General features: G+C 50.3%; 1 pseudogene; it reads right to left on the minus strand.

The window, feature by feature from the left end:
• LOC105808280 overlaps window positions 1-10,619 on the minus strand; it is a 42,126-nt pseudogene extending 31,507 nt beyond the window's left edge.
• Between the last annotated feature and the right edge of the window lie 1,530 nt (window positions 10,620-12,149).

Below are 12,149 nucleotides of genomic sequence, written 5' to 3' on the forward strand. Positions count from 1 at the left end.
AAATCCCCCCTTATCCTTGGTTTTGCTTTCCATAGTTTCAGTTACCCACAGTCAACCACAGTCCAAAAATATTAAATGGAAATTTCCAGAAATAAACAATTCATAAGTTTTAAATTTCGTGCCACCTGAGTAGCGTGATGAAATTTCGCACAGTCCTGTGGTGAATTATCCCTTTGTCAGCAAATCCACGCTACTGCCTGTTAGTCACTTAGTACCTGGCTCCGTTATCAGATTGACTGTGGCAGTTGCTTGTGTTCAAGTAACCCTTATTTTACTTGTTTTATTTTATGATTAGTTGTTGTTGCTAATCTGTTACTGTGCCTAATTTGTAAATTTAACTTTATCACAGGTACGTATGTAGAGGAAAAAAACATAATATGAACAGGGTTCGGTACTATCCGTGGTTTCAGGCAACCACTGGGGGGTCTTGGAACATATCTCCCACCCACAAGGTACGACTATACCACATTTTGTTTACCCATTCCTCCCTAGACAGACACTCGGGTTACTTCCAGCTGTGGGCTACTGTGAAGAATGCTGCTGTGAACGCGAGGGTACAAATACCTGCTCAAGCCCCTGCTTTCAGTTCTTGTGGACGGTACCCGCGCTCAGGAGCGGCATGGCTGGATCGTGTGGTAATTACAAATCGCTGTAACAATGCTAGACTCTCTCCTAAGGGAAATGAGCATTACAGCTCTAGAAGCAGCTTGCATCTATAAGACTGACAAAGGTCAGAAAGGTTATTTTACTGTTGTGGTGATGGAGGCTGGGATGGAGGCGTGGGGGAAGAAGCTTCACTTTTTCACTGTGCACCCTTTTTGTTTCTTTTGAATCATGTGTGCAAGTTGTTGCCTATACAAGCACTCCCTGGGGTCTGCCTTTAGCTGCCTAGCGGGGGGTAAAAAGCGCCGGGCCTTTTGTGGTGGCGGTCCCTGACGCCCCATTTCCGCCGATTCCTGGCCCGCCTCCCGCTCCCCACTGCCGTCCCCTCCCATCCCCGGCGGTGGGCCCTGGCACGCGGGTGGCTGGAGAGAAGCACTTTCACCGGCGCCGGGCCGGGCCAGACTCCGGGCCTTCGTCCTCGCCGCCTGCGCCCAAACCACGCACCGTCGGACGGCACACTGGCTCCCGCCCCCGGCCTGCAGGTGCCCAGGGCCGCCCTCCCCCTGTCCTCGAGGACGGTGACCGAGGGTCGCCCGGGACCCGGAAGCTGGCACGGCCCTCCTCGGCACCGCCCCCTGCCGGCGGCACGCGGGCCGGCAGTCCCTGGCGAAAGCCCGTCTGCCCAAGGTCTTCTGTTCCCGGCTCCGTCCCATCCACCGTCCCAGGTGTTCTTCTGCCCCTTCCCCTCCCGCCTGCAGACTCCTGGTTTTGCAGAGATGAGCGGCGGGTCCTGGTACCACAGACACTGCAGTTTTGGATTCCATCTGCCTATTTGTATTCAACAAACATTTGTTGAATTGATTTAAGGAAAAAAGTGGTACACAAGGGACATCTGTTTGAAAGGAGGTACTCTAGGAAGAAAACTATAAAACCAGTCCTAAGACGTCAAAGAAAATCTGAGCAGATGGGAGACATATCACGTTCTTGCGTAGGAATATGTTTACGTGGGTGAATAAATGACCAAGATCTGTAAGATAAGCATGAAATAGAGAAGCCAGGTGGAACCTGCCTTATGGAATAGTTTTTCTATAAGAACATTTTGCAACCAACCAACATAATGCCTGTGTGGGAAGAGACATCGAGACTGCTGGAACAGATGAGATCATTCAGAAATAGATGCCAGCATATGCGAAGTTAATATATTAAAAAGGAAGTGTTCCAAATCAGAGGGAAAGCCTAGTTTGTCCCCTTAATGGCCCTGGCCAACCTGCGGTCCATCAAAAGGAAGTGAACTGAGCCTTCTCATGCCACACAATCCTAAACTGAACTCTGGATGAAGTTATAAATGTTAAAACAGATTGGTTCCTAGCCACAGTAGGAAATTCAGAAGCTATAAAAGACAGACATGTTTGATTATATAATAATTTAAAACTCTCATGGTAAAAAATACAATAAGCAAAATTAATAAAGAAACAGATTAGGAAAATGCTAACTTCAATCCAGAGGACAAAGGATTGTTCTCTAGAATAGAGTCTGTCCTATATGAAGAACTTTTAAAATTTTTCAAGAAAAGAAAACCCAATTTTTTAAAATGAACAAATAATATGAATAGAAAATCCACAGAAAAGCAATCCAAATGGCCACTAAACATATGAAAAAATGCTCAGACATATTGGTGGTTGGATAAATGCAATTTAGTCACCACTCTGTATCGATCTATATTCTGAGTGGCAGCAGGGACAGCTGTCACTGGAGGGGCTCTTATCCCATTACAGGGCACTGCTTCAGGTTTTTGTAAACAGCAATTTGGCAACCTGTGCTACAATAAAAAATACACATACTCTTCAATGCTGCAGTTCTAGAAATAAAAACACCAGTACATTAGTACACATGAAAAAAGTTGTTTGTTGCAGCACAATGAGTAGAGGCTGGAACAGAAGGAATGTTTTCACTGGATGAAGAGCTGAATGAATTGAGACGCCTCTTCAGGGCGGAGCAGTGTGCAGCAGTGAGGCGGAGGGATGGGAGCTCTACTATTTGACTTGTAGGCTTTCCATGAGGTATTTGCAAAGATGTGTGCTTAATATAATCCCATTCTTGTAAAACAAACAAGGGCCAAAATTTCCTATGTATGTATATATGTACACAAACACATGCAAGTGGGTATATGAATCTGATACGCTTATATCATCAATGAGAAAGTTCTGGAAGAATACATACAAGATTATGTGTGCGTGTGTGTGTGTGTGTGTGTGTGTGTCTGTGGGCAGCGTGGAGTGGAGGAGAGGAAGGACACAAGAGAGGAAGTGGGAGAAGGCAAGGAAGTGAGGGAAGGAGGAGGGAAGGAGAGGCCTGACAGGAGGGGACAGGTAAAGAAAAAAGGAAAAACAACTACACAATAAACAAACAAACAAAAGCATATATTATATGTTTTCATTTGTGCAAAATTGCTTATGGAGTAAATACATGCTCAAAAAAATTTTTAAATATATATAGTTCTATCTGTACCTTCTAATGGTAGAGGCCCATGATACTGTCAAGTGATAAAAACCAAGATGCAGGGGGAGAGGATTTTACACATACACCCCCCCCACACACGTACACACACCACACACACTCATATGCATACACACAATTTTGGTTAAAACAGCCATTCCCCCATCCCACAAATGTCTAGAACCCTCTGCATGTAGGTGTGGGTGAGGAGAGAGGCCCTGTGCCCTTGGTTGCTAATGTTGCCTGCCTCCAGGTGCAGGGAGGAGGCAGGGGTTGGTTTCCATGGAGGTGAGGAGCTTTGGCTCCATGCATTTTGTGATGGCATCACTGGTTCCTAGGATGTTTTCTTTTTTGGAATTTAAAAAGTACCAATAAAGGACATTTTTCAAAAAATAAGAGAAGTGTTTGGAAATGCCACCAGAGAACAGCTCCCTTCTCACTAGGTGGCTGGGGACAGGGAGTAGCCCACCCCAGGGTTGGCTAAAGCCACATGGCCCTGCACTCTAAGTATGGCCCAGAGATGACCTCGGGCCAAGTGAAGGGTTCAGAGAGGCTCCGCCACTGCCCTTGGCCACAAACCCAAACCTGCTTGTCTATCCAAAAGGGCGTTCTACTCCAGGCTGTGAGAGAACCCTCCCATGTAACACTTCTCTCATTGAACCAGGTCCTCTGTCATAAATATATGGGAAAGTTCTGACCCAAATCTCAATGGACATTTTCAGTATTTTTTTTCAATAAAAACACTTTATTATGTTTAAGTTATAAAAGTCATACATAATCATCGTAACAAAATAATCAAACAGAACAGAAGGACATATAGTGAAAAGTAACATTCTCCTGCCTGGCCTCTTCTTTCACCTAGAAGAAGTGAAAGCCATGGAACTTGCCCCCACCAGAAACAATAGAAGATTGGATAAAGTACATGGACCACGCACGATAGCTCATGCCTGTAATCTCAGTGCTTTGAGAGGCTGAAGTGGAAGGATCGCTTGGAGAGTCCAGGAGTTCCAGACCAGCCTGGGCAACATCGTGAGACCCTGTCTCTACAAAAAACTTAAAAAATTAGCCAGATGTGGGTGACACTCTAGCCTGGGTGACAGAGTGGGACCCTGTCTTTAAAAAATATATATATATATTATTGTGTATATATATATATATTTATATATAAAAATATATATATATTATTGTGTATACACACACACACACACACACACAAAACAATTGTGTTCGCAGATGCTGAGCAACCTGCAGTGCAAGAAAGAAAGAAAGCAAATTCAAAGTAAACTTTGTCACCCTCCTAGTTTTCTGCCTGGAGGCAAATTCCCGAATGTGGTGTAGGAAGGGGACCCCAAGCAAAGCACGACTCTTACTGAGTAGAGGAAAATGAGGTCAGTGTTTGGGAGGCTGTGGTGCTTAGAATTTGAGGAGCAGAGTACCAGGGACAAAGAATCCAGATGGAGAAAAAGCTCTCAAACTCTATATAGGGGTCCTCGTGCCTTTGGCTGGATATCAACATGTGAGTGCAGAGTGAAGCTCACAAAGCCAGGCAAAACCCAGCTGCCTGGGAAAGAGCAAGGACTGCACGTCAGATCCTCAGCTCTTACACAGAGCCAGGGACCATTAAAATCTCTACCAGCCAAAGAAGAGAGACTTCATCGAATACATGGGATATGCACTAGAGACCACAGAGGAGTCATGCCTTATTAGCAAAGCTAAACTGCACCTAGACCAAAGAATACTCTGGAAGCCAGGCATGATGGTGTGCACCTGCAGTCCCAACTCCTCGGGAAGCTGAGGTGAGAGGATGGCTTGAGCCCAGGAGTTCAAAGTTGCAGGGAGATGATCAGGCCACTGCACTCCAGCCTGGGCGACAGAGAGAGACTCTTGTCTCCAAAATTAAAAAAATAAAATAAAAAGTGATATGTGTGTGTGAGAGAGAAAGATTATGAGTGTGTCTCTCTGTGTGGGAGTATGAGTGTGTGTGTGTGAGTGTGTACTTGTGGGTGAGTGTGAGCACAGGGGGCTGTTGGAGGGTGTGTGAGAGGGAGCGAGAGTGAGTGTGGGCTTCATTCCCAAAGCAGCAATCTGGGGTCGGACACCTGGTTGAGGAGGAGGAAAGTCTGACAGCCAAGCCACGTGACTAGGAGGACCTCAAAGTCCCACAGGCAGGGACAGAATCAGAAGGCTCTAGGGCCATGATTCCAGCCCGGCCTCCTGCTTTCCTAGAGCAATGCTCCTCAAAGCAAGTTCCCTGGAAAGCCCGCCTCTGGCTCTGGGCAGGGTCTGGCACTGTATTCTTTGAAGCCCCCTAGGGGACTCCTCAGAGCCACCTTCCCAGGTGAGAGCCCCCAGGGCTGTCAGGTGGGTAGAGTGAGGGACATAGTCCAGTGCCCTCAGCCAGGATGGGAACAGCCGAGGTCCAGGCAGAGGAGTCTCCACCCCAGGGCTCATGCAGACACGTGGAGAGAGCAGCAGGATGTTCCATCACTGTCTCCTGCAAGAAGGCGTGAATGAATGCATGGGGGCTGGGTGAGTGGCTGATTAAATGATTGAACAGGTGTAGCGAGTGAGCTCTCATCTCACATATACCCCAGGGGCGGTGTGCAGCTGTCTCCTATACCCCCTCGTGTGCATAAACCTCCCTCCTATGTGGATAAATGCCCAAGAAGGCCCCTCCATGCACTCCTCCCCCACAAATCGCCTGTGCCCACCCCATCCACAGCCCACCCAGGAGACTCACTACCCCTGTTTATGGTGGTGGTGGGATAGGGGAAGGGGGCAAGGCAGGAAAAGGGACTCTGGCGCCTCCAGGGACATGAGTCCTTGTCCCCAGATTCCCTGAGCCAGGTGCCCTCTCCCAAACTCCTGCCCATCACCTGTGGAGACTCCAGGCTTCTTACCCCACACAGGTAAGGAGGCCACATCCACTCATCTGCTCCCCCGGGGATCTCGGATCCCAGATGTGTGCAGGAAGGACCCTCCAGGTGTGGGTGTCAGCTGGCTCTTGTCCTGCTTCCCCCCAGCCCATGCCCACCTCAAACCTGGGTACCTGGGCCCCTCAGGGCTGAAAGCACAGTGGACTCTGTGGCCCAGCCTCTCACTAGAGGCCTCTGGCTGAGTCAGTTCTCCACGTCCTGCCCCGGCCCCCAGCATCCATGTGTCATGTTGACTGGCCTGTCCTCCTCCCCACACCCCCCTTCCTCCAGCCCCGTCCACTTCAGGGCCTCTGGCAAGAACACCCACACTCTGAAGCACCGGATCCTTCATCCTGACACCCCACTGGTCACCAGTGAAGCCACCAGCTCAGTCTGGGAAGACTGGGCACCAGTGCCAGGAGGCGAGGACAGGGAGCAGGTCGCGGGTGTCTGAGCTGAGTGGCCGGGCCACTCCAGGGTGGCACCCAAGGCAAACGGTCAGAGAGCCGCACCTGGTTCTGAGGAGCACGTTGCTGGAAACGACCGAGCTGAACCCCACAACACCCTGTTGATGGTCCTTGAGCCCCTGCCGCACACCCTGATGCCCACCCACACTGCCCGGAGTCCTCCCCAAGCAATGGCAAGTGCTCCCGCCCTCCCACCCTCAGAGCAGCAGTGAGTCCTTTCCTCTGCTCATGCCAGCCTTGGTGTGGCTCCCCTTCCTGCTTCCCCAACTTCCTAATGTCACCCCACCTCCGAACAGCTGCCAGCCCTAGCACCCACAGCTTCAGAAAGCTCACAGTAGGAACGACACCCTGCTTGCTGGGGAGAAGCTCAGGTTTCCCAGTGCCTGACCCTGACAGCACTTTCTCCCCTGGGTCTTAGTAAAGGGAAACTAACTTATTGGCATTGGGGGCTCCACTCATTAGGCAAATGTTTCTCAGCACCTCTTCTGTTCTGGGAATAGGGTGAGGGCCAGGTGAGAGCCTGAGGCTTCAGGGACACAGCTCAGCAGGGGCAGCAGTGACCTGAGCATGGGGCTCCCATGGTTGGACTTGGCCATGGAGGCCTTTAAGGTTCTCCAGGGCTGGAATAACCAGTAGGTTTCTTCTGCATGCTGAATCCTAGTCACTGGTGAGATCTTGAATGTCACATCGAGAAGGCTTCGGAAGGCTTCCTTTCCAGTCTCAGGGAAAGCATGTGGGGATGGATAGGCTAGTGATGCCCACCCTAGGTGAGAGCACAGATCACTGAGTGTCTGTGGCTCCTGAGCTAAAAGAAGAGTGATATATATCTCCTCCTGCAATCCTCCCAAACATGTGTGGGAAATTAAGGCTATTACCAATTTTCCAGTATTTTCATTTGTGTTATAATGAGCCATTGTATACTACTCTTTCAATCAGCCTCCTTTATATAGAAATCTTTTTCTGTTTGTAGATTGTGCCCTCTGGGGCAGGGGACAGGTGTTGGATCAAAAGGTGTGCCTCAGTTCCCTTAGCTGTCCCACTGCTGGCTCCTGGCAACATTCCCCATCCAACCAGCCTCCTTGGAAACGTGCTTGTTACTGTGAGCTACACTGCACTTGCCTTCAGCTGGAAAAATATTAGAACCATATCCAAAGATACAAAATGTATGTGTTTACTCACAAAGTGTCTTTTCCAAAGTGTAGAACAGAGTAATAAGAGCAAAATTCAGAATCTACTTTCGTATTTGCTTATATACGCATTTAAAAAACTCAAATAGGCCTGGTGCGGTGGCTCATGCCTGTAATCCTAGCGCTCTGGGACACCGACGCAGGAGGATCACTTGAGGTCAGGAGTTCGAGACCAGCCTGAGCAAGAGTTAGACCATCTCTACCAAAAAAAATAGAAAAAATTAGTGGGGTATAGTGGCATGTGCTTGTAGTCCCAGCTACTCAGGAGGCTGAGGCAGAAGGATGGTTTGAGCCCAGGAGTTTGAGGTTGCAATGAGCTATGATGATGCCACTGCACTCTAGCCAAGGTGACAGAGTGAGACTCTGTTTCAGAAAACAAACAAAAAAACTCAAAAAGTCATCTCTTCCTGATTCCTCAGTTTCCCCAACCAGCTTTGGAGCCTAGAGCTTAAGCAAGCCTTAAAAGTCTTGAGGTAGGGCCATTCCCCAACAAGCTCCATACCCACGTCCCTGACACGTCTACCACCCCACCAGGCAGGAGCAACCCCCAGTGAGCCATTCGGCGTGGTGAAGAGAACCCTGTGGGACCCTGGTCTCATATATCAGGGCCCCCTCTACCAAGTGAAGGGGCGACAGTGCCAAGCATGTGGCCCCTCTACTTTTGGCTTCTGTGACTGTAAGCTGGGCTTTTGCAAGCTGGGGGTCTGTTCCTCAGCCCTCCCTGCTGCCTCCTGCCAAGGAGTCAGGATGGGGACAATTTGGGGCTCAGCGGTGGGGCCTGGGCCATGATGCATGACCACAGAATCCTGAGTCCTCCTTCTGGCTGGCGCTGGGCACTTTGCCTATATCTGCCCCTCATTCTCGGGTGGAGCCCTCTCTGCCCTGGGGAAAAGGCCCCTGTCATTTATACCTTCCCATGATTTTCCAAATCACGCCCTTGAATGCCTGTGTGCCCGCACGAGAACCCATTTCATAGATGAGGACACTGAAGCCCAGAGAGGAGAGGGACTTGCCCAAGGCCACACGACTGTTTAGCCGTAAGCCAGGATTGCCCCCTAGTCTCTCTGCACCTCACCCAGGGTTCCTGCCACCCTGACCCAGCTGGCTGCTGGCACCCCAAAACAGAGGTGAAGTCACATGTGTCCCTTTTCTGGCTCCCCTTCAGAAACCCTCACCTCTCAGCCGCCAAGGAGACCTTCCAGCCTGGATGAAAGGTCCCCCAACCCTGTAGGAGGGAATGCCTTGACTTAACACTCAGAAAGGCCCAGAGATGACCCCTGGCTTGAGGGCCGGATTGGCAGCCTGGGCCGGCTGCTCCCCTTGGGCCTTGCAGGTGGCCAGAGCTCAAAGACCCTCTAAGCCCACTCCTGTGTGTGAGCACAGCGGGGTCTGTGAGTCTCCTCACCCACGGCCTGCCCAGTGCCCACAGCCTCCCCGGTGCCCACGGCCTCCCCGGAGCCCATGGCCAGCTGCGTCAGGGAACCCAGGCCGATCAGTCCTGTCGAGGCCTGAGGTCTAGAAACCAGAGGCCAGGATGTCAATTTTCAGGGGGAGAGAATGTCTTTCTATGCCACAAAATGTTTTATTATCTGTCAAGCTCCTCCTGGGACTGGGTCTATTTCTGCTCTCTGCTCCATCCCCCTGGTCTGTCCATTCCTCTGCCGACACCACACTGTTCTAATTTCTGTGGCTTTATACCATGTCTGCGCTCAGTAAGCCTGGGCTTCCTCCTTGCTCTGCTGTTCTGATGTCCCTTGGGTACGATGTCACTGATCCTGTCTGCTCCACCTCCGAAACAGTCCAGCTCTGCCTCTGTCTCCCCCAGAGGCCACGCACGTCCTTTGCTGTGGTGTGAGGGGTCCTGCTCCTGGAGGGCAGCGTTGCTGTCCTGCCACCAGGACTCAGCCTCCTCTCTGAAAACTCTCTGAAGATTCCTTTAGGGGAGTGTGTCCATGGCTGGAGAGATTTAAGGAATGGAATGCCTAGTCAATCCTCATTATTCATGGATTCCATATTTGCAAGGTTGCCTACTAGATAAAATTTATTTGTAAGCCCAAGATCAACACTCACGGCACTTTCATGGTCATTTGTGGACATGTGTAGAACAGTGAAAAATCGCTTTGACTGCATGTTCCCAGCTGAGCTCGAACAAGGCGACACTCTGCCCTCTTATTTTAAGCTCTCATCCTGCAGACAAGTGGCTTTTTCCAATCTATTTAGTGCCACATTTTTCACATTTTTTTACTTTTCGTTGGTGATTTTGCCATTTAAAATGACCCCCAAGCATAGTGCTGAAGCGCTGTCTGGTGTTCCTATGTGCAAGAAATCTGTGATGAAACACCTGAGTTACGTAGGCTTCATTCAGGCACGAGTCACAGTGCTGTGGGCCATTGTGTTCAGTGTTAATAAATCAACGATATATATTAAGTAATGTGTCTTTTAACAGAATCACACATAAGACAAGGTTATGGGTTGATCCTTTGACAAAAATACTGTGACCAGAAGTTCTCAGGCACTTGCCCCTGTATTTCCCCAGCAACAACGGTTCAGTACTCACTAATTCAGTGCTTGAGGTGACTTTATAGAACAGAACTATCGAGGATAATGAGAATTGACTATAATTCACTGATACAAAACACCTTTTATTAGCATCTCCTTTAAATGCTGTAAAGCACTGTGTTTGCTTCAAGCCAGGGAGGACCGTCCTGGCCCAGGGGACAAGTGCATGCCATTGTCACGTGCTCCGAGCCCCCAGTGGTGGAGGAGAGTGTGCCCTGAGCAGCATGCTGGGACTAACACATCACTGAAACTGTCATCTTGAGAAAGGCAAACTCCCCAACCATCCTGCCACGAAGGACAAAGATGGAAGTAAACATTCCTGTTAAATCTGCTGTCTTGTCTTCGCTGCCCAGAGGGGTGTCAACCCACCTCCTGTGGCCGCCGCCACTCATCTCTCCCACATGCAGGACTTTTCTGGGGCCCTGGGCTGGCAGTGAGGTGGACTCAGGGCCCAGTGTCCCATATCCACTGAGTGAAGTCCCTAGGAGTCGGGTGTTGGGAATGGCCTCAGCATCCACTGTGACAATAAAACGAACACTCATCAAGCTCCTACTCTGTGCGAAGTGCTTTATAAAGATAAACTGGATCCTCCCAACACTTCCTCCACTTAACAGAAGAGGATGCTGAGGCACAGGAAGGGGCGGTGACTTGTCTGCACTAGTTACTAGTTACTTGGCTGGTCACACTGCTACTCAGCCCTGCTCCTGACATTTGTGGGGCCCAGGCCCACACACCTTGGGTCTAGGCTTTGAAAAGTTTTATATCTAGCTAACAAATTGTCAAAATATGTCTTCTCCTACCTTGACAAATATGCTGCCATCCAGCCTGGAAGGTCAAGTCACATCCTGGAATTCTTGGGTTTCCTTGCTGGAATCTGGTAACATGGGGCAAGCTGGCTCCCGTCCTGGTCATGACCCACCCAGCTCTGTCCTGCACCACAAGGGGCCCCACAGGCACAGATGTGACCACCCCTCCCACATGTCCACACAGCAGCCACCCTATAAACAGTAGCTCTGAGAACAGGGACATGTCCACCGATAGCACAGTCACCATGGGAGGATGGATGCTGAGTAGAGGTCTACAAGGGCCTGAAGAGGGTACAGGGCTGTCTGAGCTGAGCTTCCAGGATGAGGGAGTGGCCAGCCCAGGGGGACACATTCCCTTGTCCCTGCAGAGTAGTTGACAGAGGTGGGGCCTCTGAAGCTCAGATTAATGGTCTGAGGTAGCGCTACAGCTGCCACGTGGGCTGAGTGGCCTCCCAGGCCGGCGGGCTCCAGGCTTATGTGCTCCTAACCCATTAACAGATTGGGTTAATGAGTGATTGTTCATGGGAAATTGACAGGCCATGCCACACAGATCCTAGAGGAGTTTGAGGAGGAAAAATTGCAGGCCCTGGGTAGGTGGCAGCTGGGCCGTGGCATTTTCCTTCCTTTCAACTGAGTCCCCTCCCTGCCCTGCCCTCACCCCAGGTCAAGGTCCTCTGCACCTGGAACTCCTCCCAGCAACCTCCTCCTGGAATACAGCAGCCCAGAACCAGAGTCTAGCGAGGAATGCTCCTCTTCGGGGCTTGAGGAAGCATGTGCTTTCTAAGACCCGATTTCATTCTGATCACTGCAGCATACACTTACTGGGTGCCTACTGTGTGCCTGGCACTGTCTTCAGGGAAGCACATTCCCCCCACCCCCCACCTCAGGCTATGCTAAGTCAAGTGCTCTGGCTGCAGAGTGTCCAGCCAAAGGTTTAGGGCCTCAGGAGGTGGGGTTCTCCGAGTGCATGAGGATTTAACAGGCGGGGACGGTAGGGGGACTTGACTTCTCAGTGCATATGCACCCACTGACTTGTTCAATAAAGCTGTTATTAAGGCCACCACTGTGTGCGAGGGACTGGGCAGCAAAGATGGCTGAGATTGGAGCTCTGCCAGG

This window comes from Propithecus coquereli, unplaced genomic scaffold, assembly GCF_000956105.1.
Source record: "Propithecus coquereli isolate 6110/MARCELLA unplaced genomic scaffold, Pcoq_1.0 Scaffold171, whole genome shotgun sequence".
In the NCBI taxonomy this organism is placed as follows: Eukaryota; Metazoa; Chordata; class Mammalia; order Primates; family Indriidae; genus Propithecus; species Propithecus coquereli.